Source organism: Ambystoma mexicanum, chromosome 4q (genome assembly GCF_040938575.1).
Source record: "Ambystoma mexicanum isolate Mex_15411 chromosome 4q, UKY_AmexF1_1, whole genome shotgun sequence".
Taxonomy (NCBI): domain Eukaryota; kingdom Metazoa; phylum Chordata; class Amphibia; order Caudata; family Ambystomatidae; genus Ambystoma; species Ambystoma mexicanum.
Genome location: NC_090928.1, coordinates 1,201,646,585 through 1,201,673,722, shown reverse-complemented (window position 1 = coordinate 1,201,673,722; position 27,138 = coordinate 1,201,646,585). Strand labels below are relative to the sequence as shown.

The 27,138-nt window shown below is 44.0% G+C and overlaps 1 long non-coding RNA gene across 1 annotated transcript in view; it reads left to right on the top strand.

Moving 5' to 3' along the window:
• Nucleotides 1–26,858, top strand: part of LOC138467166 (uncharacterized) — a 108,776-nt gene extending 81,918 nt beyond the window's left edge. Inside the window, exon 3 of the long non-coding RNA XR_011268088.1 lies at nt 26,778–26,858. This is a non-coding gene — a long non-coding RNA (uncharacterized lncRNA). The remainder of the gene's footprint in view (nt 1–26,777) is intronic.
• The last annotated feature ends 280 nt before the right edge of the window (nt 26,859–27,138 follow it).

Below are 27,138 nucleotides of genomic sequence, written 5' to 3'. Positions count from 1 at the left end.
AGTGTTCAAAAATAAATCACAGCAACTCAAGAGGAGTCACCTTTAGAAAGAACAAGCTGAAAGGCCTGTGCAAGTGAGTTGAGGTCAACTCAGAGTAGGGTTTAATAGCACTCCCAAAGATAGGAAGCACCTCAAATGGCAAAAGGATATTATATCCCAAGGCCCACAGTACCTTTGAACTGAAAAAGGCATTCCAGCTGGATGCCTTCTGGATGCAATGCAGCAGACCCTTCTTCCTGGTCCTTGATCGTGGTCTCGAAAGGGAGGGTGTCTGGTGGCCTTCTGCAGAAGCATTCGAGAGAGGGACTCAGCAGCAATGGATTTCTCTCAATTCTGCGGCTCTTTGTGGTTTTGGCACCTTTTTTTCTCCGCGCCAAAAAACAATCAGCTTCGGTTAGAAGTTTCTTGATCCCTCGTTCCGGGACTATGGGGAGGGGACTTTGGATGTGGATATCCTGCTTCACTGGGCACTTCGCGGCCCAGGAGTGTGCTGCTGGCATTTTCTCTCATCTTCTGCTTTGTATGTTGTCTGGCAGTGGATGACTCTGCTACTAGACCCAAAAACCTCACTTTTTATGCAAGTTCCCATTTATTCACAGCCCTAGGCTATCATCCCTCAACAGGATGGCTGTCCTCCAGGACAACCAGCCAGCCAAAAGGAACTGGTTTCACTCAGGCACACCTAGAGACAAAGGACAGGGAAGTTTCGGCACCCTCCCTCACTTCCTGCCTTTCCAGACACACTGGAGCCTGGGCGGGCTTCAGGGCTGAAGCCCGCCAAAGGAAAAGCACACAAAGGACTCAAACCTGATCCAAACAACCAGCAGTCAAGTCCTAAAAATTAAAGTGGGGGGACTCATCAACAAACGCAATGGGATGTGATGTCGTCAGAAATTAGCATATGAAGGTGAAATATGCACATTTCATTAAATTGGCTTTGCATAACCACTCAAATTGAACAGGACAAATCGCATTTGCCTTTCATAAAATCAACACACACACAAAACCAAGAGAGGATATTTTGTTCAATATGTTTTTGAAAACTTTAAAAGGTGTGCAAGTTTTAAACTCCAACAACCAATACAAATGTTTTCCCTGCGACTTGCAGTACCAAAATGGGACATTTCACCTTTAGTTGTTTATTTGTCATCAGGTTATATAGTGAAGTGGTAAAGTGCCCGATTTGATCCCAGAGGATGTCTTTCATTCATAAATTCGAAGAGGTCGTTCCATTTTTATCATTTTAGCTGGGGGGAACTGAATCCACCCTCTGAATAAAGTGGGTGGACTCCGCCACTCCCCCCCCACCCGCATGTACCCTCGACTTGAGCCCTGCAAACAATAAAGTAAATGCCAATAAGAAACTAATCAACAAGAAATGGCAAAAAAAGAAGACAGGGGACATTTTGATAAAATGGTCACACTGGGTGTAGCACTGCAGCTGCTCAGCCTGCAAATACATGTCACCAGGAAGTGAAAAAGAAAACATTGCCACCAGCCATTCAAGTAAGTTAATGTAACAGAATGTTATATGACGAATGGTGAAAGGAGTTACTATGTAACCCCTCAGCACTCTTTATAGGGTGGTGTGTGCTGGACCCATAAAGTAAAGGTAAACAAGAAAAGTATGATCTTGCTATTCTTGGGAACAGTAGTTCACCCAATAAAATGTAGTTAAACATTAGGAGAAGTCCAAGGGACTTCTCAGTGCCACTGCACAAATGTTATTTTTTATTTATTCATTTTATTTATTTGCTTACACTACGCCGTAAGCCTACAGGCATTAGGGCGCCAACATTAAGACATGAAAAGGTACTAACAGGATGACAAGACACAAACGTAAAACATAGTGGAATTGTCAGGGGGAGGCTATTCTAACTCTGATACAGGAGTCATTTAAACAGGTCATTTTTAAGTTTCTTTCGGAACATGTAGGCTCTATTCTTAAATATGGTGGTAGAATGTTCCATTTGGTTGCAGCCTTTATGTGAAAGGCTTTGCCTAGGCCATTTGTTCGAGTATGAGGTTCAACTTTGATTTGGCCCTGTGCTTCTGATCTAAGGCCTTGACCTGGTACATAGCGAGTGATCTTTTCCTTAAGGTATACTGGTGCTTTCCCATGTATACACCTGTGAACCATGGTCAGAACTTTAAACTGGATTCTGTCTTCCACAGATAACTAATGCAGTTCTCTTCTGTCTTCACTAATATGTTCCTTCTTAGTTTTCTTTTTTATGATTCTTACCGTGTTGTTGTGAATCATTTTACATTATGCTTTGCACCATTTGTTTGCCCCTAATAATAGTGCATTACCATAATCCAGCCGGGACAATATGGTTGCTCTGGCTATAGATGCACAATTTTCCTAACTCAGGTAAGGTTGAATTTCCCTGAGGAGCTGTAAATAATAGGAGCAGTTCTTACTCATTTGCATAACCTGAGCCTCAGTGCCCACTGAGGCTTCCATGAACATCCCCAGTGTTTTCACTTTGCCAAATACTTTTATGGGGGAGTCATTGGCAAAAAAAGACTCATACTGATGCTTTAACTTGCCCCGAGCTTGATTAGATCCGAAGATCATCAGCTCTGTTTTCTTGCCATTTAGACACATCCAGTTGTCCATCCAGATTTCAATTGTCTTATATAGTGCCTTAACCTTTGCACTGTCTTGTGTGTAATTACCGCTCAGTTCTACCACCAGCTGAGTATCGTCTGCGTAGTTGGTGAAATGTGCACCGATTTTATCTAATACTATACAGCTGAACCTGATGGAAAGGTTGAAGAGGAGTGGTGATAAACTGCACCTGTGGAACCCCACAGAATATGGATGTCCCATGAGAAAATGTATCCCCCCAATGGACCTTAGATTTCCTTTCTGAAAGGAAAGATGATAGCCAGGCAATTGCATCTTTGGAGCAATTTGCCTTATTGTTAAGGGCCTGTTTGAGCTGCTCATGATCTAGAAGATCAAAAGCTGCACTCAGATCAAGAAGTATGAGTAACCCAGTGTTGCCTTTGTCAACTATGCTCAGCATATGCGTCTGTAAATCGAGCATTGCTGTTTCCGTGCTATGGGTGGCTCGGAAACCCAACTGCTGGTTATGCAAATGGTGCAGTGTGTCACAATGCAAAAGCAGATGCCTATGGCGTTTACCAGACTCCATAAAACATTATGCAACACAGATAATCATAGTCAGGAAAACACATGAGCGAGTGACAAAAAGGCCCCCCTTACTCAGGATTAAAAATTAAAAAGCTTGAGTCCAGCGAAAGAGCTGGGGGTCTCTAAGGTTAAATGGAATTGCAACAGTAATGAACATTCTTCCTAACAGGCATTTATAGAAAGGAGCATAGCCATATGAATGTATTTAACAAATGTTGGGGGCAATCTTCTATCTTGGAGTTGCCAGGTTGTGCTGCGGATAAAGTTAGATCCCAATGCCACAGAACAAGTACACACTGGTAGCAGTAATGCTGTGTTAGAAATTGAAGCCCTCAGTGAAGGTGATGTAGCTAAGTGGGCTCACAGAGTTTTAAGAGATGAAGTAGGTTGTCTTAACGAATTCATACATAAAATAAAACTCAAGAAAGATGCTGTGCCCTCTGTCACCAAACTCAGGTCTGTTCCTATGTCATATCGGAAGGAGGTTGAGATGGAACTTGACAGAATGTTAAGAGAGGGTATCATTGAATGCACAGAGGCATCAGAGTGGGTCAGCCCCATTGTGGTGGTGAAAAAGACCAATGGGGCCATCAGACTTTGCATAGATCTAAGGGAAGTCAACAAGAATGTTGTCATAGAGAGGTTTCCGTTGCCCAAGATCAACAAGTTGATCACTGATTTAGTTGGCTCCAAGGTGTATTCCCTATTGCACCTCAAGTCAGCATATTGTTAGATTTGCATGCATCACAGGTCTTATGACAATCTTACATTCATCACACATGTGGGGCTTTTTAGGTGTGTTAGGATGCTGTTTGTACTCATTTCAACAGAAAGTGTTTTCCAGAGAGTGATGCACAGTATTCTGGGTGATAATACATGGTGTTAAATGTTATCAGGATGACATTTTGGTTTCGGGTGGCGACAGGATGGAACATGACTTAAGATTGAAGGACGTGTTGAAAATGCTGGACAGTGCATAACTCTGATGCCATATGAATGAACATTTGGCAAATCTGTAGGGGACTATTTAGGTTACAGTATGTCTGAGGATCGTGTACATCCCAAGCTCAGGAACGTTAAGGCTATTATAGAGATTACTCCACCAAAAAACAAAGTTGAGGTTTCTTGATTCTTAGGCATGATTGAATATTACTCCAAGTTTATCAGGGGGTTGGCCAATAAGATGTCTATGAGAAGACACATCAGGAAAGGGGTCAGATTGAAGTGTTCTAAGAACTGTGAGGAGGAGTTTGTATGTGTGAAGCATAACATCACACATGCATCCATCTTGCCAGGTTTCAGAGAAGGAGCCCACACCACAGTGTTTACAGATACCTCAGAGTTTGGTTTGAGAGTGGTGCTCATGCAAGAAGGCAGTTCAGGTATGCACACTATAGGATATGCATCCAGGACACTCAATGAAGTGGAGAGTCACTACTCTGTCTTTGAGCAGGAGGCATTGGTCATCATGTGGGCCATCATAAAATGCAGAGTATACTTGTATGATAGAGCATTTGTGGTAGAGAATGGCCATACATCCCTTGTGGTGATTTTCAATAACAAAGGGTTTAATGGAGTTTTGAGAAGGATTTCGAAGTGGATCACCAGGTTACAGGGTTTAGAGTTCACAGTGGAACTTGTACAAGGTAAGGACAATGTTGTTGCTGATGTTCTTTCAAGACATCCAGTGGTTGAGGAGGAGGAGTCAGACAGGTATATGATAGAGGATGATGTATAGGACATATTTGCAATAGAGGAGTGTATTCAAGAGAATGAGTGGGTAGCGGCATGTCAGCATGTCAGGAATATGATGTTTACCAACAGGTCAAACAACTGGTTCAAGATACATAGAAGGTAGGAAACCAGGAATTGGGGGAGAATTATTTGAAGTAGTATAAGAGGGTTAAAGATAAATTGAATGTAGTAGATGAGTTTGTTTGCAGGGGTCAGAGGCTGTTGATCCAATGTGGCATGAGAGAGACAGTTATGGAGCTGAGTCATAATGCTCGCATAGGCATCTGCAGGACAAAGTCACTCATCAGGTTGGATCTTTGGTGGCCACGGATGGATGAGTACATTGAGATGCTGTTAAGGAGTGTGAGGATTGTTGGGACTGAAAAAAGGTGTTGAAGACTATGGTTCCTCCTATATTCGTTACAGAGGTACCCAAGATGACATGGAAGACCATAGCAATGGATTAACTTGGACCTTTAAATGGTCGGAAGTTGGGGTCCTCATAGATATCACTTCTAAAAATGTGATTACATTTCTGGAGAATGTCTTCTGGAGGGAAGCTTGGCCAGTATAAATTGTCAGTGACAATGAACTGCAATTTGTATCTAATGAATTTCAGTCTTAGCTGAATAAAAATGGGGTAGTGCAAAAAAGAACGGGAGTCTACCATCCCCAAAGTAATGGTTTTTTTGAGTGTTTTAACAGGACGATCATGGAAGGGGTTACGCTGTCGGTTCAGAATAATGGAGATTGCTAGAGAGATATGATTTTGAGAGTGTTTCAAAACAGGATGTCTGCCCATCCCTCCAGTGTTGTTTCACGATTTGAACTCATTAGGCATCGCAAACCAAACATGTTGTTAACTCCAGGTTGGTTGCATTGCTCCAGGATGGTTGACACTGATTCCAAACTTGTAGGATACAGGATGAGAAAGGGCAGTGAAGCATCCAAGCACTGGTATGATGCCAAGCACGGGTGCAAGTCCAGAGAGATGCTGGCTGGTGATTGCATCAAAATTAAGCTTCCCAGAAGGGGCAGAAAACGTGAGTCTAAATTGTCGGGACTAAAAACTGTGCTAAAGGATTATGGGAATGTTGTACATCTGGCAGGAGGGGATGTACAGAACAAAGGGAGAGTCATGAACGCATGTTGTGTGAAAGAGTGAACATGTGATGTGTTTTTCCCTTTTGTTTTCATTTCCCCTCCATACCCCCTCAGTTTGTTGGGGTCAAGAGAAATAAAGCATCTTTGTTGTATAGCATAGTGTGTTCTCTGTGTTTGCTCTTTTCATTTTGTTCTGTATTTCTTCTTCCCCTTCCTGTTCTCTCTTGACCACCTGCAAATTATTTGTGGTGGTCCAAAGGGAAGGAGGTGTGTTATATATGGCAATACCTCATATAATCTTGAGTGTGTCTTGCTGTGACTACATTGGAATGTTTGGGTTGGAACCTAGGCATATTGGGCGGAGATTTAGAAGGAAAATGTCAGTTGGTCCTGACTTGAGAAGTTGAAGGATTATACGGAACTCACTATACATTAACCTTAATGCCAAATAAATCATTGAACTGCAGCTTTATTATAAACGGCTTGGCAGGAGTTTAAACCAAACTGTTCACATATTTGCTAGTCTGGGACCAGCACCCAGATAAGTAGTGGAGAACAAGAGGGTTAAGGAGCTGGACAACAGGCATGTAATCATAGCTCAGTGGATAGCTCAGCGGCAGGGTGGGCGTCTTGGAAGCAAGATGACACGAAGCAACAACAGGTTCGATCCCCGGGTCCGCGCTTAGAAACCTCTAGGTGTTTAAGCGCGTTATAAATACGGAACTAAGACAACAAAAAAAACACAATTACGCAACTAAGAAAAACAAACAATTCCTGTAACAGCGCCTCGATGCCTGCCGGGCTGTGTGAGCGCTTTATAAATGTAAAATAAATAAATAAATAAATCAAGAGAGAGACACAAACTCAAAGATGCTAGTTTCAAAACCTTTGTTTACTAAGGTTCCTGGGTTGTTGTAATGCCTAACTGGCCCTAGCTCAGAAGAGATGGTAGCCTTAACTGATGTTTCTAATGGCTGTCGATGTCTAAAAGTCCAAAATAATAATCTGTCTGTGTCTTAACCTATGGATTAATTTACTCTTTACAAAAATGAGTGACAAATTCTTTAAAAAGGAAAAAGATAGTGGTTCAAAGAAAAGGAAATGTAAACCACAGCTGGTTTCAGATAGTCTTGCCAATGGGTGTAGTTCTGCCAGTGCAAGATAGTTCAATTCAAAAGGGGGAGCTCTTAGAACCTTCCACACAGGGCTGTTGTAGCTAATCAACATAGTTCACAATATCCTTGGTTCCCTTGGGGTTTCCTTCCCCCAAGCTAGGAGTATTCCAGTTCTAAACAGAAAAAGAATACACAGTTCCGCTCAGGCCTCTCAGTGTTCCGTTCCCCAAGTGTAGGCCTCTCATTACACAGATCAAATATGTCTCTTGCACAACTCTTGTTAGGCCTCTCACGGTTCCGTTGCCCAAGTTTAGGCCCCTTCCGTCGTTTAACAACAATGGACCTCATTACAACTCGCCCGGTATGGAAATAACGGTGGCGGTAAACCCGCCGCCACCGTTGTTTCCATACGGGGTGATCACGACTCCTGCAGGTGGAGGCGGCAATCCCGCCAGGTCTGACCTGGCGGGTTTAACACCACCCGCCTGCAGGCGGACGAGGAAACACCGGCACCATCACAAGATGGTGCCGGTGTTTCCATGATCCCCATTCCCATTGAGTCCTATGGGACTCAATGGAAATGGGGATTTACACCATTCCGCCTCCGGAATTCCCGGGTCACCGGGGTTGTAATGCCCCGATAATTCCGGGAATCACGGAGGCAGAATGGTGATACAAGTCCGGCAGTAACCAGGCGGTTTTACCACCTCGGTTACCGCCAGACTCGTAATGAGGCCCAATGTCTCTTGCACAACTATTGCTAGGAATCTCAGGGTTCCCTTCCCCAAACTTAGGCCCCTTCCTTCTTTTAACAACTGACAAACAAAGTTCTTCCAGTTAGGATGGACCTTTTGTTTCTCACACAATCCTTTTTATGCCTCGCAGGGTTCCCTTCCCCAACCTCAGGCCCCTTTCATCTTTAAAAAACAAAGTTATCCTAGCCAGGATGTACCTTTCTCTGTACAGTTCCATTGATTGATTGAGGTATTTGTATAGCGCTTGTTCCATGAAATAAATCGTATCACAGTGCAGATGTTGCAAACCTGAGAGTGATAGCTCAATCAGTACATGAGTATGCTTCCCTTTACCCAAAACATTTTTCTCAAATCTATTTAAACGGGTATATTTTTTTATTTTTTTCTAAAAACTGGCAGAGGTACCATTCTTGTTAGGTTTAGTGGAAGCCACCAAGCCACTCTTTGACGATCTTGACAATCTGGGCATCACCTACACCAATACGCATACGATACCCAGATTCACCTACCACTTACTGGGGATTATGTGGAAGATTTGGCTTTGGTGAACAGAGTCTAGAGCATCGTTCAGGCATGGATGGCCAACCATGGCCTATGCCTGAACGATGATAAAACAGAGCTCATCATCTTGGGTACCACAGCTCGCATCTCCAAACTCAACCCTAACTACTCAGCATTCATCATCGATGGGAACACCATCAAGGTCGAAAAAGAAGTAAAGACACTAGGTTTCTATCTGGATTCGACCTTATCCTTTACTAAACAGGTAAACTCATTGGACTCATCCACAGCCTATACATGTAAATTAATTTGAGCCGGTAAACAATTCCTATCAGATGACAGTTGCCTAATTTTATCCAGAGCCCTTATCCTATCAAAATTAGATTATTGTAATGCCCTATAAATAGGGGCATCCAAAGAAACCATCAACAGAATACAAGTGCTCCAAAATAACGCACTTAGAGCGCCCTAAGTATCCCCAGAAGAGCACATATTTCTGAAATAAGACGGAAATATAAATGGCTCTCTACCCAAGAAAAAATCAACCTCAAATCGGCCTCCCTCATCCACAAATGTTTAAACAATAAAGCCCCTAGCTACTTAACAGAACGATTTACCAGAAAAAATTCTACTAGACCTACTAGAATAACCAGCCCTAACTGCCTCCTAGTGCCCAGATTTAAACTGTCCACTATTGGAGGGTCCAGCTTCCCAGTTAGGGCAGCCCAATTGTGGAACTCCCTACCTCACGCACTTAGATCTGACCTAACGTTCAACAAATTCAGAAAGAACACAATAAAATGGCTCACTGAAAATGCCATGTAACCCGTATTCTACCCACGCACCTACTGCATGCATTATATTGCACCTGATACAGATCTGCTGTCTTGTTAAGTCAGCCTGCTGACTTGTTGTCACTTTCCGCTTGTACTTGTACCCTATTACCTCTGTGGAGCCAAGAAAATTGTCCTACCATGCTCTGCAAACTTGTAACTCTTGTAACTTCTGTAAACTTGTAACCTCTGTAACCAAGCTGTAAGCCCTCGTGTCACTTGCGCCCTGCTACCTCTGGGTCTGGCGCGCACAATAAATAAATAAACAAACAAACAAACAAAAGAGTCTACAATCTCCTCTGGACACACACCGGGCTGGTGGAACAATTAGCACATGTTTGTTTAGAATGCAGAGAAAGTTGATGAAAGTCAGGATGAGTGGCATTGAGGTGGAAGTGAGGATGATATCTGATGTATTACAAATAAAAAAGGTCAAGCAGTGCAGGTTTTTCGTTCAGTATGTAAGGGAGACTGGGAAGTGGGAGGAGATTTAGAGGCGGTGCTCGGCTGACACGGCTTGGTTGGCAAAGTGTTATTAGGTGTATACCAGAGCACAGATTAGCGGTCTTTAGGGTTCACCCACTGTAAAGAATAGAACAATCCCCAGGATCTGAGCAATTGCCAGATTCATACACTAAACAAAGGGTTAGAACATCGATTCACATCGTGCCTTGAACAACACCCGTCCTGATGAAGGCCTATTGGAAACTACGCTTGGTATGGTCACCTGGATGTACGCACCATTACCTAAAAAGGCCGAAAGATCCTGTGTCGGCGCATTTACTGTGAAATAACATCCGAGCAACAAATTGAATAGTGATGACTATGTACATCTGCATGTAGCCACTCGATGCCTTAAGTTTTGTTTTGCAACCATAACTAAAGAAAACGGGTGGTGGCCTAGATAGGGAAAAGTGATACAAAACTGGTCCCCACTAGACAGAAAAAACACCTTCTGGTTGTGGAAGAGCCACCAATAAAAACACTGTATAAACGATTGGAATTGAAATTGATATGTTGATCTCAATAAAAACACTTTTGAATAGTAACCCATGAGAGGACTACAATCCTAGCTCATATTGTATGAGGAAAATGTTGTTAAATGTTTGTAATGTCTGTCAAGAAATATACATATTGAACAGTATGATTAAGTTTGGAAAGTGCTCAACAAGTAGAAATAAAAATGATCTTGTGAGTACAAAAAAGGACATTATGGCGAAGTGCATTTCTAATAGTGTACATGCACCAGAAATAGAGGTTTGACTATAACTGGAGATCCGAGGGAGGGGTAGCTTTTCACTTCACTGTGTTTGATACATGAACTTTCCCTATTTATAAGTGACAGGCTCCCCTTAACAAAAAAAAAAAACAAAAAAAAACAGTGAAAATCATTTTCTTTTTGAAGAGAACAGAGGATGTACAGTGTATTTGGTCATTACGAATCCATAGAATTTGAATTGTTTTACAAGAGATGCACAAATGCACATTCAATGTTGACAACAATATTAAAACGAAAATAAATAATTGGTTTCCACGTCAATACTGGATTGGGTACCCGTTTACTTTGCAGTACACCACAAGATCGTAATTCCCCACCTGTACCCGGGAGACATTTAGACATGGGGATGTCATTACACTAGTGCCAAACTCCCGTGGCCAAATTCTCAAAAATTATCATACATAAAATAATTTGAAGTGGATGCACTTTTATTATTTGCGTTATTTAATAAATGCAGGGGAATCAACTTTTTCTCAAAATTGACCTGCATATGTCCAAGGGCTCTGCTGCACTGAAGAACATGCGCTAACCAGTTCCTTTACAAATATTGAGCGTGCAATTTTTATGTATTAAAAGCTCACAGCATTCACATGGCTGTTCTAGGTGCAGTTCAAAGTGATGACGCTGTCACTTTGTAATGATATTCAAAAGAAAACAACATTTCTATCCTTGTTTGAAGGCTAGAAATGCAAGTGGGGGAGCCGTGGTTCACACTGCTGCTTTTCCACTTCAAAGAAAATGCATAAAAGGTTTAGAAATGACCCTCTTGTGCAATGCATGTCCCCTTACACCTGTTCCAAGCAGGCTATGGGGAAGAGCACCTATATTCACAGAATCAGATTCCTTGTGTGGATTGGGATGCTACTTTTTTCTGTGCTAGCCCACCTCTTCACTTGCACCAAAAGAAGGTCTTGAGAGTCTAGCCCCAAATTGCTAATCCCTGTGGATTGAGAAGACTTGAAGAGTGGGCAATAGAAACAACGTGACACAAGGCTGCAGTCTACATTGGCAGATGCCCCATTTCCTGTTTACCTTATTAAGATGGCTTAGAACAGTAGAGCACCATTATTGTGCAAAGTGCTCTGCAAGACTTTTTTTTCTTACGCCATCTTGCTTGTAAATCTCCAACATGACCGCCCCAAGACGGTTCCTGGACTAGTAAACTGACCTGAGGAGTCCACTCTGATGGTGCCCATATCCAAACACAGCACAGGTGCCGCTCGGTGGGGGAGAGGGGATGCTGATGTGATGTGCACATGCTCCCCGGTGACACACGACTCATTCTCGTCCACAATCGTGAGCATTTGAGCTGAGTTGTAACACCTGAGAGTGGTGACCCCTGTTCTGACCTGGCCTCTGGGGAACTGCTCAGTGGGGGAAAGTGTGACTGTGAACATATGCATCTGAAAGTGTAGTTGGTAGCTGAGGAGTAGCCTATTCCAAAGGAGTCTGACTCTTGAAGGCCACTCCAGGTCGTTGTTTGTAGGGTTTGCAGCTGCTGCGATTGGTACTCGATGGGGCAAGTGGACTTCGTCAATCATTATTCGTTTTCCTCTTTTGGTGGATTCACGTCTACGCCGATCAGCTCTAAAGGGAGAGGAGATGTTCCTTGGAAGTGAGGTTGGTAGCTGAGGAGGAGCCTATTTCAAAGGTGTCTTACCCTTGAAGGCCACTCCGGGTTGTTCGTAGGGTTTGCAGCTGCTGCGATTGGTACTCGATGGGGCAAGTGGACTTTGTCAGTCATTACTTTGAATTGATCTTAGTTTTCCTCTTCTGGTGGATTCATGGTTATGCCGATCAGCTCTAAAGGAGAGGTTGCTTGGAAGTGTTGTGCTTCTTCACCAGTGGTTACGGCACAAGGAACTGTGAAGAAATGTGCAGTTGTTGGTAGACTATCATGGCCATCGTTAAGACAGGAAGGACAGAGTTACCTTGCTTCTACATACTTCAAATAATTGTCCTTCACTGATGAGGGGATGGGACCAAGCAGTGTGGGCTGGACTGCCCCCTTTTGAGGTGGGACCAAGCCTGATTTGCATATGGTCTTTCTCCTTTTTGTAATGACTTGGGAGGTGAAGAACAATGGTCTTGAGGGTGGCCCAGAGCAAGGCCAGAGGTTTAAATTAATTCAGAACCTTCCAGTCATCACCCCTTTCGTTTTTCCTCTTCTGAATCATAAATCACGACTTTAACATGACATGAAGCAAGCCCCCACACCCCCTAATGCCCCATGCCACCCAAACCCCACTCATGGTCGGACCGGGGAATAAAACATTTCCGGGCACCAATTAAAAAGTGGCCAATAGTTGCAAATGGCAATTCATTTCTTTTGTGAAAGACTGTTTGAGTAGTATGCAAGGGGAAGTATTTTGATAACATGTGATGGAAATTGAGCATTTTATAGAATATGTATTTAGTAACAATGGTCAAAATGAATAGCCACATAGTGAAGTAACTCATCAAACTGGCCCACATTGGCCACAGAAAACGCCCACTTTGTCCCAAAAAACTGGCCCACGCTAGCATTTTGCGTTTTGGGTTTGGACATTGCCCTATTAGCAAGTCCCTGCCTGTGCCCCCCCACTCCCCTGGCGTATAGTATGCAGTGGTGAAAAGAAATATCTTGTGGGTGCCTGTGGAAGGGGGGCTAATAATGTTACAATTAGGACATTTACGAATGTTTTAGAGAAGCTCTGTTTTTTAGACGTGTAGAATAAATTCGAATAGCACTCACCACGCTAACATAAGTACTGACTGATTTGAGTGGGATTCCTTTATTTTTCAGCTGTGTGATCATTGTCTGTGTTCAGCATAATGGTACACCAAACCTGCACAAGTTGTCATTCCCAGGAAAGGAGCAAGGTCGTGGTCATGGAAGTAGGGGTAAATACCCACCCAGTCGTAAACTGGGCAGAAATGTACAAACCTGCAGGTGTGCTCTTGACAGTCGGCACACACATCTGCACACGCACGTAAAACCCAACACACGGTCTGAGTGTAACTGGTCCAGAAAGCCTAAAAATGAACAAAAAAATAATGGTCTCCAACTGATGGGACTATTTTCATCATGTGCACATTACAGGAACACATTTATGGAAGGAGAGACGCGTCAAAGGAAAGTCACGCAAACTTACCTTCCCTAATTATGCGTGATGTACAAGGCGCCAGCTGCACCAAGCTACCTTCGTACTGTATATGCATTGTGTATTCTTACACTGATATAAGGTTACTGAATTAAGCACAACTGGGTAATGTTCTACTCTACTCCGTTTACACCCATATTTTACAAAAAGGTCCATTACTCGAACCTGCCACCTTTCTGTGTGAGTGTCTGCTTAAACATATGTGCACATTACACATCAATTACACACCTTAAACAATCCCTGTATATTACCATCGCTTAATTGGGGTAGATATCACCAACTCACCCAAACTAAAACTTTCAGGATCCTAGAAAAAATGTAGCAAGGGTCACCAAACAGAATCATGGCGCTGCCGGGCCTTTATCGAACCAATCACAGGGCAAGGAAACGCCTGACAATTTAGCACAGATTTCGGCGAGCGTTTTGTACTCCAAGGTTCAAAAGTCAGGCAAGAAACAGGGACGACAACTCCAGATTCTTAACTGTAATTTCTCAGGTTATTAAGTGTCAACGCCCGGGACTGTAATTGGCTCGCGGTGTCGCCGGAGGCTTCATTCCGCGACAGGAGTTCGGCGGGATTTGCAGCACAGTCCCTGGTCATCTTTGCAGAGAATTCGGAGGCTGAGCTGCAGTAATTGTCTGCTCTTAAATGACACCGTCCCAATTATGTGTCCTTTAAAGCACCTGCGTCTGTGCGCGAGGGCGCCGAGCAGACGCCACGAGGCGGTGACTGACTTGCCGAGCTCATTATTCCTGAACGGGGGCACACAAACCTGTGTTCCTCCAAGCGCTTTCATCTCGAGCAAATGCCAGTCTCAAGTAATGGCTGCGACTTTTAGAAGCGATTTATATTGCCCTTACATTGAGTGAATAAGTGAGTGAGTGACTGATGAGTGCCCAGACTGAGAAACTGACAGATGTAGTAGCTACTGTTGAGTGAGTGAGCAAGTGAGTTCAAAGCGTACAACTTACCATGACACTACCTGGCAAATGCTATGCCATCTTTATTCGTATGTACTAGGGGATCAGCGACAAGAGCGTGGATCATCCCTTCTGGGTTTTGGCTTCACTTTCTGTCTGCAACATCACTTCCAACTGTCATCTTGGATTGGTGATGTCACTTCCTGGGGCCATCTTGGATCTGCCCTATTTTCAGCTGATGGCCACAAGAGGCTCCTCTGGGAACAACAATTAGGAAAAAACCACCTCCTCCCATGAACACCAGGGACAATAGCAGAGAGACCAACCACTGATGAACTAACCAATCAGGTGACGAGACCGTGTCTCATCCCTTTTGAACTCCCTATCGGTGTTCAGCCAAGGGCGGCCTAGTGAAGGGTGCAGCTGTGTAAGTAAAGGCCAGCCATTGGCCAGCCTCTTGCCTCTAGTCTATGAGCCTTTGCGTTTGCCTTCCTCCCTGTTGCACCTGTGACTACCTTAGGTTTTCTAATTACCATGGTGTCTCTCCACACCGCACTACTCACCTATAATGCATTCACTCCTGCTCCTCCTGCTGCTCCCGCTACTCACCTCTCCATACGATTTCTCCAGTCACGCTACACCTTCCTTCTTTCCTATCCCTATTATAAAACTCACAACTCAAAACTCCCACTTCCCCATCTCTCGTCCACCTCCTTCCAACAAAGCCAGCGAGCTAATCATTAACACCTATCCACCTCGCCTCTCGTCCTCTGAGATTCAACTTCTCTACTCTTCCTTGCCTCATTACTGAACATTGCACTCAGGAATGCTCAGTCTCTATGCAGCAAAACCTCCTTTATCACTGACTACTTTCACTCCAGCTCTCCTCCCCTAGACCTTCTTGCTATCACTGAAACCTGAATTTCTCCATCTGGCAATGCCACTCTGGAAGCCGCACAGGACTTCAAACCATTCTTTGTACAATCCCCTCGAGTGACTGGAAGAGGTGGAGGCATCCATTACCAACTCTCATTCACCTCAATTCCTCACAAATCTTCAATGGCACGTCCTCTCCTACCTCTTTTTAATTCACCATCCCCAGTATTGCTCCATCTCACTTGGTTCACATCATCTCTGTCTATCGCACTCCTGGTCCCACTCAACCATTCGTTGATGATCTTGGGCAACTCCTTGATTCTCTTTCCACTAATCATCACCTCATTCTCTCCTGTGGCTTTTAACTTCCTTCTTCAGTCTTTTCTTAGTGACCACGCTCTCCACTCTATCCATAACCTAACAGGGGGTAACTCTTTGGATTTCTTATTCGTCTTCCCCTCTCTGTCAACCACTAATACTATTGTCACACCATTCATATCTCATCACTAAATTATTTCCACCACCATCTCCTTTCCACCCTCTGACTTCTTCTCACCACTAGCCTCATCTATTACTAAAAGAAAATTTAAACCTACTGCCTCGCAGACCTAAATTGCATACTCACCTCCTTCACACCTGGTGCCACGTCCACTGACATTGCCTTCCAGAGCTTCCAATCCGTACTATATGACTCATTCTCCTCTCACATCCCACTGCCTACGTTCACTCCTAAGTCTCAGCATCCTCAACGATGGGTCATTCCATTCTTGCTCTCTCTGCAGAACCATACGTCGGCTACTGCACAAATGGAGGTGCACCCACTAACATGAGGACCTGCCACTCTACCTCTCTGCCCTGAACTCTCTCAAGTGCACTCTTGATAGAGCAAAAACGGAATTCTACTTAACCCTCATTGACTCTCACTTCAACCCTCTTGACTGGCTACAAGGTAGCCCACACTCACTCCTTACTGCTCCTAAGTATATGACTCCCAGCTCCACTCTCACAGCTAATGCCCTAGCTGAATACTTTGCTGTAAAAATTTCCAAAATGAGAGACTCTCTACTGACCTTCCTCACACTCCCTCCTCCTACATTTACACTCTGCCTATTCTATCATCATCCTCTGCCGCTATCTCACATTTCAGTCACACTAATACAGAAGGAGTCCTATCTCTACTGATGAAGGCCAACCCTGCCTGTGACCCATCAGACCTTTTTGCTCCTCAGCTTGTCAAGTCTGTTACCCCTTTAGTGGCCTCTCACCCGCTGAACTCTTCAACCTGTCCTTCAACTCTGCTTGCCTTTCCTCTATTTTCAAACCAGCCAAGGCCATCCTTCGCCTTGTGTCTCTCCTTCCGCACTACTCTAAAGGCTGTTACCCAAATGGACCAAATAAAATTGATCGAATGGTACATTTGACAGATTTTGGCCAGTACCATTCGATTAATTTTTAAAAATACCGAACATGTGGAGCTGGGTTTGGGGGGTGTCCTCCACTCCCCATGTTTGGTATTTTTGGGCTTAGGGGTCTGCAGGGGTGTTCCCCGCTTCCACAAGATTGGAGGCAGGAGACCAAATATCACATAAAAAAGAAAAAAGAAAAAGGGACCCCGCAGCCGGATCCAACCTGCGTTAGAGGGATGGATCTGATGCTTCAGGGGTGCAGGAGAAACAGCAGCGAGAAAACAGATAAGTAGGGGAGGGGGGGGGCTGGTGTAGGGCAACATTTGGTTTGCTTTGCCAAAAGAGTGATTTGCGGCAACATTGACTATGGTCAATTCCACCACAAATCATTTTACTACGACTGAAATTCCTCTAAAGTGCTCAACAGTATTGAGTTCAACCTTCTTACTAATTACTTAGACATCCACAATCTTTGAGACCCCCTAAAAGCAGCTTTCCACTCCTGTCACTCCACAGAAACTGCTCTCATAAATGTGTCAAACTTCATTTCTTGTGCTAAGCACTCAAACCTATCCTCTATCCTAATTCTCCTTGACCTGTCTGCTGCCATCGACACTGTCGATCACTCTGATCTCGTTAATACTCTCTTCTTGAGATTTGCGATCCAGCCCTTTCCTGGATTGAATCCAATCAGGTACCTCGCCAATACTCAGTCTTCAAGAGCAGCAACACCTCTCAAATGGTTGTCCATGATATAGCCGAATCAAAAATGTCAGAGAGAGAAAAAAACAAAAGTTATTTGAATGAAAATGACTTTCGGTTATTTCTCCCGCTGACATTTTGGTAACCCGCACCCACTCACCCCCTTACTTACCTTTTGGTGGTACACTGCGATGTGTGCTGCCGACTCCTCCATTCCCTGCGATGCCAGTTCCCTTCACTTACGTGCATTGGAACAGGCACCGCAGGGACCTGGTTTTTTCACTATAGTGGCACCGAATGGAATATTTGTTATTTTCGGCTGTTTGAAATATTCGTTCCCATTTGTTCTTTTTTTCTTTTTTTTTTCTATGGATTCCCTCTCAACTCACTCCTCTAACTGGTGGTGTTCCACAAGGCTCCGCCTCTAGTCCATTGCTCTTTACACTCTACACCTGTGCTCTTGGGGCACATATCTCCTCCTCCAGGTTCTCGTGCCAACTCTTTGTGGGCCAACCTCAAGTCTTCTCTTTTCATGAACTCACTGCTGATTTTTTTATCAAAATGTCCAACAGTCTATCCGTCATTAAATATTGGATGGCTTTGCACTCTCTGATATTACACTCACAACATTGGTGCTCTTCTTCACTGCCAAATGTTCTCTCTCATCTCTTCCTCTGCCTATCTAGTTCCAACCTGACACTTTTCCCTACTCTTCTTTAGTTAGAAACCTCAGTGACCCTTCTGAAACCTTCTCTACTTTCATCTCCAAAATTGAAACAGCAGCTCAGCTCCGCCTCCTAAATATTAGGAAAATCAGGTATTTCCTTTCTTTCTACACTGCGACTCATCTCTTAACCACTCTTAACTTCTCTAAACTAGGCTACTGTGCCAGTATCATCTTTTGTCTCCCCAACTATGCTTTCTGTCCTCACAGCATGATCTTTAAGTTAGCTACCAGGACTCTCTTTGAACTCCCTCACTTTTGTTCAAAACCAAGTTAAAAAGCCTCACTCCTCACCTCCGAGTTGCCCTCTTAACCTATCTCTCATCTGCCTTCTAGCTAACATTCTTCCCTCGCCTCTAACCTTCCTTTATCCCTCACTTTCTCTGCATCCATGCTAGAACTTTACCCATCATGGTCACATCCCAAGCACAACTGGCCGTGCCGTCTACCTGCATTTAAAAATGCCCATTGATGGTTGTCCTTAAGCTATGTATGTCCACATACGTATTGTCCGCAGTGACGGTTCCATTTACTCTCCAAAACCTGGGCACAATGGCATTCAAACTCACCACATTGTAAGAAGCTCACTGTGCTGCGTTCCATCACATCGGATTTCTTATATATTGTGTTATTTTCTGATCAAAAGGACATTGTTCCTCCCTGTATATAAATATAAATATAAATAAACAAAAAAATAAGTACATATTCTACCCTAGTGCAGTTGGAGAACCAATGGGAGTCAGCTATTGCAGTATGTCAAATCAATGTATTTCCGGGCATAATCCTATTGTCTAGAGCTGAAAACGACCCCAGGGATATTTACCAACAATCATGTGGTAAACCTGCATATCTGCCCAGTGTTAAAGACTTGATCCCTTGACCAGCAATGTGACTCAAAAAATGAGGTGGCAGTAAACAAAAGAAAATAATGTTCCCTGGGCTTGCAAACGGTGTATAATTGGTCAAGAGTTAAGAAGGTATCCAGACATTGCATCGAATACATAATTTCGAATGAAAAAAGCTTTGAAAAAAAATACATTGAGAAAATGAAGTTTGTTTTTTACTATAATGGGTTTTAAGCGGTAAAAAAAACAGGGATTAGGGGGCCCCCCCATTATTATTTTTTTTTTAAATGCTTTTTTTCGATGCATTTTTTTTCAAAGGTTTTGCATTCGAAGCTTTTGCATTCGATGCAATCACTAGGAACCGTTACGAATAATGTGTATAACTATTTCTGAACTTTCCCTATTTTTAGTTTTGGGCTGTTAGGTGGCACTAGGCACCTATTAAGCCTAAACTATTGGCAAGGGACTAGCAGATGTAGTGGAGATGGCATGTGAGGGGGGCGCACATCCTGCAGATGTTGTTTCGTCATTTATCCTCCCCGTCAACACCAATGGCAATGCTAAGACATATGTGAATTCCCTCCCCATCCCTGCCCCTCTCTGCCCAAACCACGACCATTGTGGATTTATTTACCATGTTGTCAATTGACTTCATGTCTCATAGGCTTATCTGCAAGCCTGTGAGGTGCAGCAGATTGATCACTAGAGGAACTACAAACTGAAATTGCCCTCACAGTGGTCAGCCATTGAATCCCCTGAAGGTCACCATCACCTATTCCTTAGTTTGTTCATTTTTCTTAGCTTATTTGCTTCATTATGAAGTTGGGCCTTTTTTCCAATCTGAGAGAGGCTTTTTTTTAGCCTGTACGGGAACTGCATAGATTATGAAGATATAGGGGGCCATTACGAGGTTGGAGGTAACAATGCCGCAATTTGCAATTTGCGGCATGGTTACCTCCTTACCAGGTACCGGGTGTGGGTTCCTCAAATGAGGATTTACCGGGCCATTAATAACGGGCACGTTGTTAGCTCCCTGGTCTTCTACCGGGACCCGCTAAGGGCACCTAGTTTTATCAGGCACCCTTTGCGGGTCCCGCGAGCAGACTCGTAATAGGGCGGTAAGGGGTTAACGGCGCTGGCATCATTACTGACACTGTTAACCCCTTACCGCCCAGCTCATAATGACCCCCATAGTCTTGAGATGATCCGATATCAATTACACACACACACACTTTGCACTGACCCTTTACACATCCACTGCCCCTCAAACACTCACCTCACCCCCATTGACTGCCCCACACACACAAAACTACCACACACTGACTGTGGCACACCAACCACAAACTGTTGCACACCACATGCACACACAATACCCCCACGCACTGCCAACACACTGCCCACACATGTCAACACATGCACTGAACATACAAATGCACACAATGCCCACACATGTCAACACATGCACTGAACATACAAATACACACAATGCCCACACGCAGTAACATGGCCCCAACCACACTGCTTACATACACACACACTGCCCCCACATGCACACTGAGCCCCCACACTCTGCTCTCCAAACACCAACACTTTGCAAACATACACAGTGCCCCCACACACTGCTCTACACACCCTCTCACTCCACACCCATTAATCACATGCACTGCCCCACACACTGAACATCCACACTGCCTGCCACACACAATTACCCCACACCATAGCCCCACTTACACTGCTCACCACACACTCGGACTGCCTTACTCTTCCCCACATACATTCCCCACACACATTGTAAGCTGCCCCATGCACATATTTCCCCCACTACAAACACATGCATACATGCACTGCTCCTACATACTACATCCACACACTTCTCCTACACAAACCGAACCCACACACTGCGGCATCACACACATTCCTGCCACTGACTGGCCCCACATACAGTGCCATTTCCCACACACTGCCATTCCCCCAAACACACTGCAACTTCCTACACACAAACTACCCCATCCATTCACACACACACACTGCCCCTCCACAATCACATGCTCTCCCATTGCATGCATAAGCATCCCTTGGCTAATTTTTGCGTTTTTTCAATGATTCTTGTGTCCATTATACTGTGCAATATTGCAACTAACTATTGCGTTTGACTGTATGATTTATTTACGACTAGATTCACCAAGTGACCAGATTGCTTTTTGCTGATCTGTTTTTTTGGCCCTTTTGCCTGTAGATTAGAATAGGCGATTGAGGTTTCCCGCATCAAGTGCTTCTCGCCCGCACAGGAAACTCTCTTTGGGATCAATTCAATAGCATCAAGGTCTACTGTAATTCTCTTCGTTTTGAATCCTTTTTACAGCCAACAGTGAAACTAGCACTTAGTCACTTTATTGATGCACTTTATGATTGACACATGAATGTTGTTACCCTGCGTATTTTTTGTATAGAATTCCAGATGATTTAATACTCATTTTAACCAAGCACAAATTCTAATAAATATAGTATTTTTAATGACTATCGCGTTTTTAGTGGATTGATCTGTGATGTGCTCCTTGGGGGTTCCTTTCCCATTTTGGCGGCCTTACAGCCTTCTTTTCGAGTGTCTTCAATTCGTCCCGCTGGCTTGACCTCTATTTACATTGATAGCTGCTTCCCTCCGCCAGCGAAGTAGGGTAAACCGACCTTTTGTTTTTTGCTCCCATTGCACGCACACACACCAACCACCGCACACATCCTCAACAAAACACTCACCATGCACACACACTACTTATACCACCATACAGAGCCCCCACAAGCAGCCCCTACGTTCCCCCGATAACACACGCACACACTAACTCCACACACATTGCCCCATGCAGATTTTCCCTCACACAAGCCCCATGCAGATTTCTTGTCACAAATTGGCTAGCAGCAAACATGCATGCATTGCCCACACACACTAACACTGCCCCTACAAAATAACACTGACCCCCCCACACACTCTTCTACAAATCTTCACACACTGCACCATGTGCACAGTGCCACCACGTGCACAGTGCAATACATATGTCCAGTGCCCCCAAACACAGCGTCCTCCTCCTATTCACACACACTTCCCCCACACACACTGTCCCCTCAACCCACTTGACCTCAAACACACTTTCCACACACACAAACACAGCTCTTCTACACTCTTCCCCAAAAACACTGCCCACACACTTCTAACACTGTCACATCCCCCACACACTGCGATGAAACAGATGCACTGCCCCTTCAATCATAATCTGCTGACTCCCAGACATCAACATGCACTGCCCCCACACACACTCCTCCTCCAGACACACACTGCCCCCAAATGTGGGCACTGTGCACCCACAGACACACACACACACCCACAAAGATACTACACCCTCCACACACAAACACTGCCCGCACACATTTACTGCCCTAACACACATAGCTCCCACCCACCAGAGGTCGAAGTGGGAGGGAGCGGTCCTATACTTTTATTTGAAAAAGAAACCGTTCTGGAATGGTTTAGTTTTAAAATAAAAGTGTAGGAAGAAGTTGAATCTTGCACTTCAGTGCACTGCACTGCACATTCCCATAAAGAGCAGGTGTGTTTGTTTCAGGTTTGGATTGTGTGTGGGAGGGGGGCCAGGGATGGAGTTTGTGGGGAGCGGGGCTGGCCAGCAGAGAACATAGCTCCACTACTTCTTTTCGCACACTTCGACCATTGCCACTCACACTGTCCCCACACCACTTTCACCCAAACCCACTGCAAACATTGGCTGCACAGTCACACAACAGCGACCCCCACACAAACACACTGCCCACACATATTACAAATGCATGCCAGTCACTCACACATTCACTAACACTGCCAACGTACGCACACACAGACACGTTTCACCCACACACTAGCCCCACACAAACTTCAAACACCAACAAAGTGCACAGGTGCACACACACACAACAGGTTTGAGAGTGGCTGAGCATTGCATGGAAAGTGACACCACTATGTTTTGTACTGGGACCTTTGAAGTCGGTCCCTGTTGATGATGCACATTTTTGGGTCTGTGTGGCAAATAGCTGCCAAAAGGTTCGAGTAGCTGAGCACAGGATGGTAATACCAGAGTCACTCTTCAGTACCTTGTCAAAAGCACAAACTATTGGCGTTGACACTGCTTGTCTTTTAAAATATTGTATCGGTTGTTACATTTTTTTTTTACAGTTTTACAAGAATTCCCAAAGTTTTAAACTCCAATAAAAATATGGAATTGATTGGCCCAAATGTAATATTTGTTTAAAGCATTTTCACTAAGTAATCCAACATTTAAAATACCTTCTATCACTTAATGTATCAGTAACCTTTATAATGTTTTAACCAATCAGCACTTCCCTTTACCTCCTTAAGTACTACGTATGTGTACGTAATGTCGTAGGTGTACTATATTGCAGTGCATTAACTCAGTTTGGTTATGGGCACTTTTGGGTCAGCAAGTGATGGACACCAAAGGCCTGATGTTGAGTGTCGTGGATATAACATCTGTCTCTTTACCGCTGTGGAAATGACTCTATTTTAAGTTTGCACTGCACTGGCTTTACACTAGGAATCCACCAGCAGAAAGCTGGTAGAAAATCCGCCAGTCAATTGAGTCTCCTCGTGGCTACCCACCAGGTGCCTCTGAAAGACTAGACAGGCAGATATGGCCCACTCAACTCTTTGCCCCAGACCTGATGAAGAAAAACCTCCCCGTCCAATTATAACCACATTTCTCGATTATCCCACATTAGTGAGGGCTCTACAGCTGGCACAGGAAATTAATCAAATTTCATGGGAGAAACATAGAATGTTCTTCTCCCAGGAGCTAAAACCAGTCACTCTGGATAAACAAAGGATAATCGAGGAGGTGAACTGCAAACTAAAGGAGAGAGGAGCATGCTACTTTGGGGGGGGGGGGCTTTGTTCCAGTATCACGTATATTCTGTATAACATGGCATTTTGGACATTGCAGATGTGAAACAAATATAACCTTTTATAGACCACATTTTCAACAGAAGCTGATCAAGATTAGTAAATGAAAACACTTAATTGTGAAAACGAAGGAAATCCAAATAGATTAACGAGGGCAACCTGGAGAATCGAAAAGTAAAGAGGAAATGCAAAAGGACTCGCTGACAGGGGAACACCACAAGCAACATGCTAACATCACGCCTTAAGATTGCCTTCTCATCTTCAACTAGAACCAGGGTACTCTGCCCTTGCGTTCAATACATGTCGACGTACTGCAAACCGAGCTTGCTTACGCTCCGCAGGCAGGGGGCTCAGACTAGGTGGCCTCCACAGTTTGAGAATCTCCCACCATCCCATGGGCAATCAAATGTTGACAGTGATTAGGTAAATTGTTAATGTGGTCCACATTCCAGCTAAGGGGACAACTATTCCGACATTTCGATGTGAGGAAGAGGTAGGCAAGGCCCTCATTAAAGAATCCTCCCTCCCCCGCTATGTGGTACATCTTAAGATGGTAAGAAGGTCGAAGGTGGAGGCCTTCTGCAGCTCATGGAGTAGTATTTCTTGGAAGGGGTCAATGTCATTTAAAGCGGAACACACTCGCAAAGATTCAAGTTCGATGGATTATGGTACTTAGGAAGTTAGGCGTCGAAAAGAGCTAACGTCCATCTCGGCCTATGACCCGCGCTATATGAGTAAAACAATCTCTGAGGGTCTCGACGGGGCACTGCGCAATGTATGTGAAAAAGGGATATTAGGAAGAGACTGGAATTCATCGCTACACCTGATACTGGTTAGGAGCTAGAAAGCAGACTCACTAAGACATGGTGGAAGACCCTTGCCTGCAGATGTCTGGACACTTCCCAATGATATGAGCAACATAAGGTCCCACCACCTTGACCTTCAAGCTGAGGAGTTGCTGGGGGTGGGGTTAGGGGGACAGTTTAGGGGCCTATAGCCCAGGATCTTTTGGTTGTAGCCCGGATAGAATTTCAGGGGCTACAACCAAAAGGCTAGATAGCCCTGAGTCTCGACAGTCCCAACATGAGCGTAGCACAGGGTCTTTTCCAGACTTAGCAACGCTCGAAGAGTGCACGTGCTTATAAAGCTCTCTTTGCACTTCAAAATTCAAGGATTTTGAAGTGAAAGACTTGATAGAATATTCCCAGAATAAGAAAGCACAGCCAAAGGTGGTTTTCCACCTGAATTTCACAAGCAGTGGACAAAAACCCTCATAGTCTACTTGCCAAAAGTCTCTAACCACATGCTTTCCTCGGGGGTCTACCGCTGAGCTTTGGAGACAAGCTCCGGTATCACTAATAGTGAAACCTGGGAAGGACCATATGATATTCAGATGATAATTTATTTTATTTGTCATAAACAACAGATGATACATGACAACGTTAGATTCAAGTAATTGAAGCAGAATTACAGATGAACAACCAGACTTGATAACTAAAAGAATGAACGCGCTAAAATCTACTTAACAATAAAGCAGAGGAAGAAGAAAAAGAAGAGATAAGAAAAAGAAGAGAGGAAGAAAGTTCACAAATATTATTAATGGTACATATGAGCCACACCAACCGTATGTCTAAAGAATACATCCTCGAATATCTCTAGACCTGCCCGGTACACTGGCCGGATAGTAGATGGCCTAGTCAAAGTTCTGTTTGCTTCACCTTGCAAACAACATGAAATCTGACAGGACAGGCTGAAAACTATGATCTTGTCACAAGTAAAACTGTACAAAATTACACTCCATTCGGGAACTAACGTCTGAAATACAGATTAAAACTATTAGCCAAAATCAGTACTGACCGGTCCAATTCCTCATCGATCACAGGGTACATTCGGATCAAATGAAATGTATCCTGGATAGAAACTCCTCAGATAACATGAGGCAAGTAATACACATAATATAACGGAGCATAATTAGGTACAGAAGCACTAGTTTAGACCGATGCCAAAATGACATTCGGATGTGCCGATTGGTCTTTCTTTCAACCGACCCTCACAAAGGTTGGCTTCAATGACGTTTTTTGCGTAGATGAGCTGATGTATGACTCTCTCTCTGCTCACATATCCACAGGCCTTCTGAGGGCACAGCCTTTCACTATTTCCAGAGGGATGAGGCAGGGCTGCCCACTTCCACCTCTCCTCTTCGCCACTGCCCTAGAACATTTTGCATGTAAGATAAGGGACTCCGCCAAGATAAGAAGGATAAACCATTGAACGGAACCTAGCAAGCTTACGCCTTACATTCTATTTACAATGGGGTACCCGAGTAATATTAAGAGCATCAGAAGAATACAGGGCTATTTTGGGTTGGTTGATAAATTGGCACGAAACCTAGGTTATGGCTCTGGTGGAAGGATACCAGAAAGGAACCTGGAAGAAAGTTTGGGAATTTCTTTTGCCACATGAAAACATTGGGATCAACAGCATATGAGGGAACTGGTGACCACACATTATAACAAACTGTAGGATCAACTGGAATCAGAATTAAAAGATGAGGGAAATGTGCAACTCACTCATGCTTGGGGCTCCCTTTTACAAAATGATCCTGTTACAGTTCAGCTAACATCTGCATAATAAGTAGACAGAGCCAGTGAGTAGGTGTATGGATTACGAAGAGAATCCAATTCTTTTATTAACATATAACTCTTTTCTTTTATAGGCTTTTGTTGAAAAAAAGGATACGTCTTCAGGGAGTTCCTTGCGTCTTCTGCTTCAGGAGCATTCAGTTCAATATTTTCAGGTAAGTTTTGTTCCTCTTCTCAAAGTATTTGTTCTATCCTCTTACTTCTTCAGAATATTTATTTGTCTTTCTTTCTTTGTCTCTTGAGTTTTTCCTCTCTTTTCAGCTTCAACAGTTCTTAGACAGCTTTTGTGTCTTTCTTGTCTATGTTTTAAATTCTTCACTAGAGCGCAGTAGTATGTCTCTTTGCTATGCAGAAGGACCATCATATGTGAACAGGGTGGCCCACAATTCTCTAGGGCTTTTACTCTTGTGTGACCCTGAACGTTGTCTCAGGCAC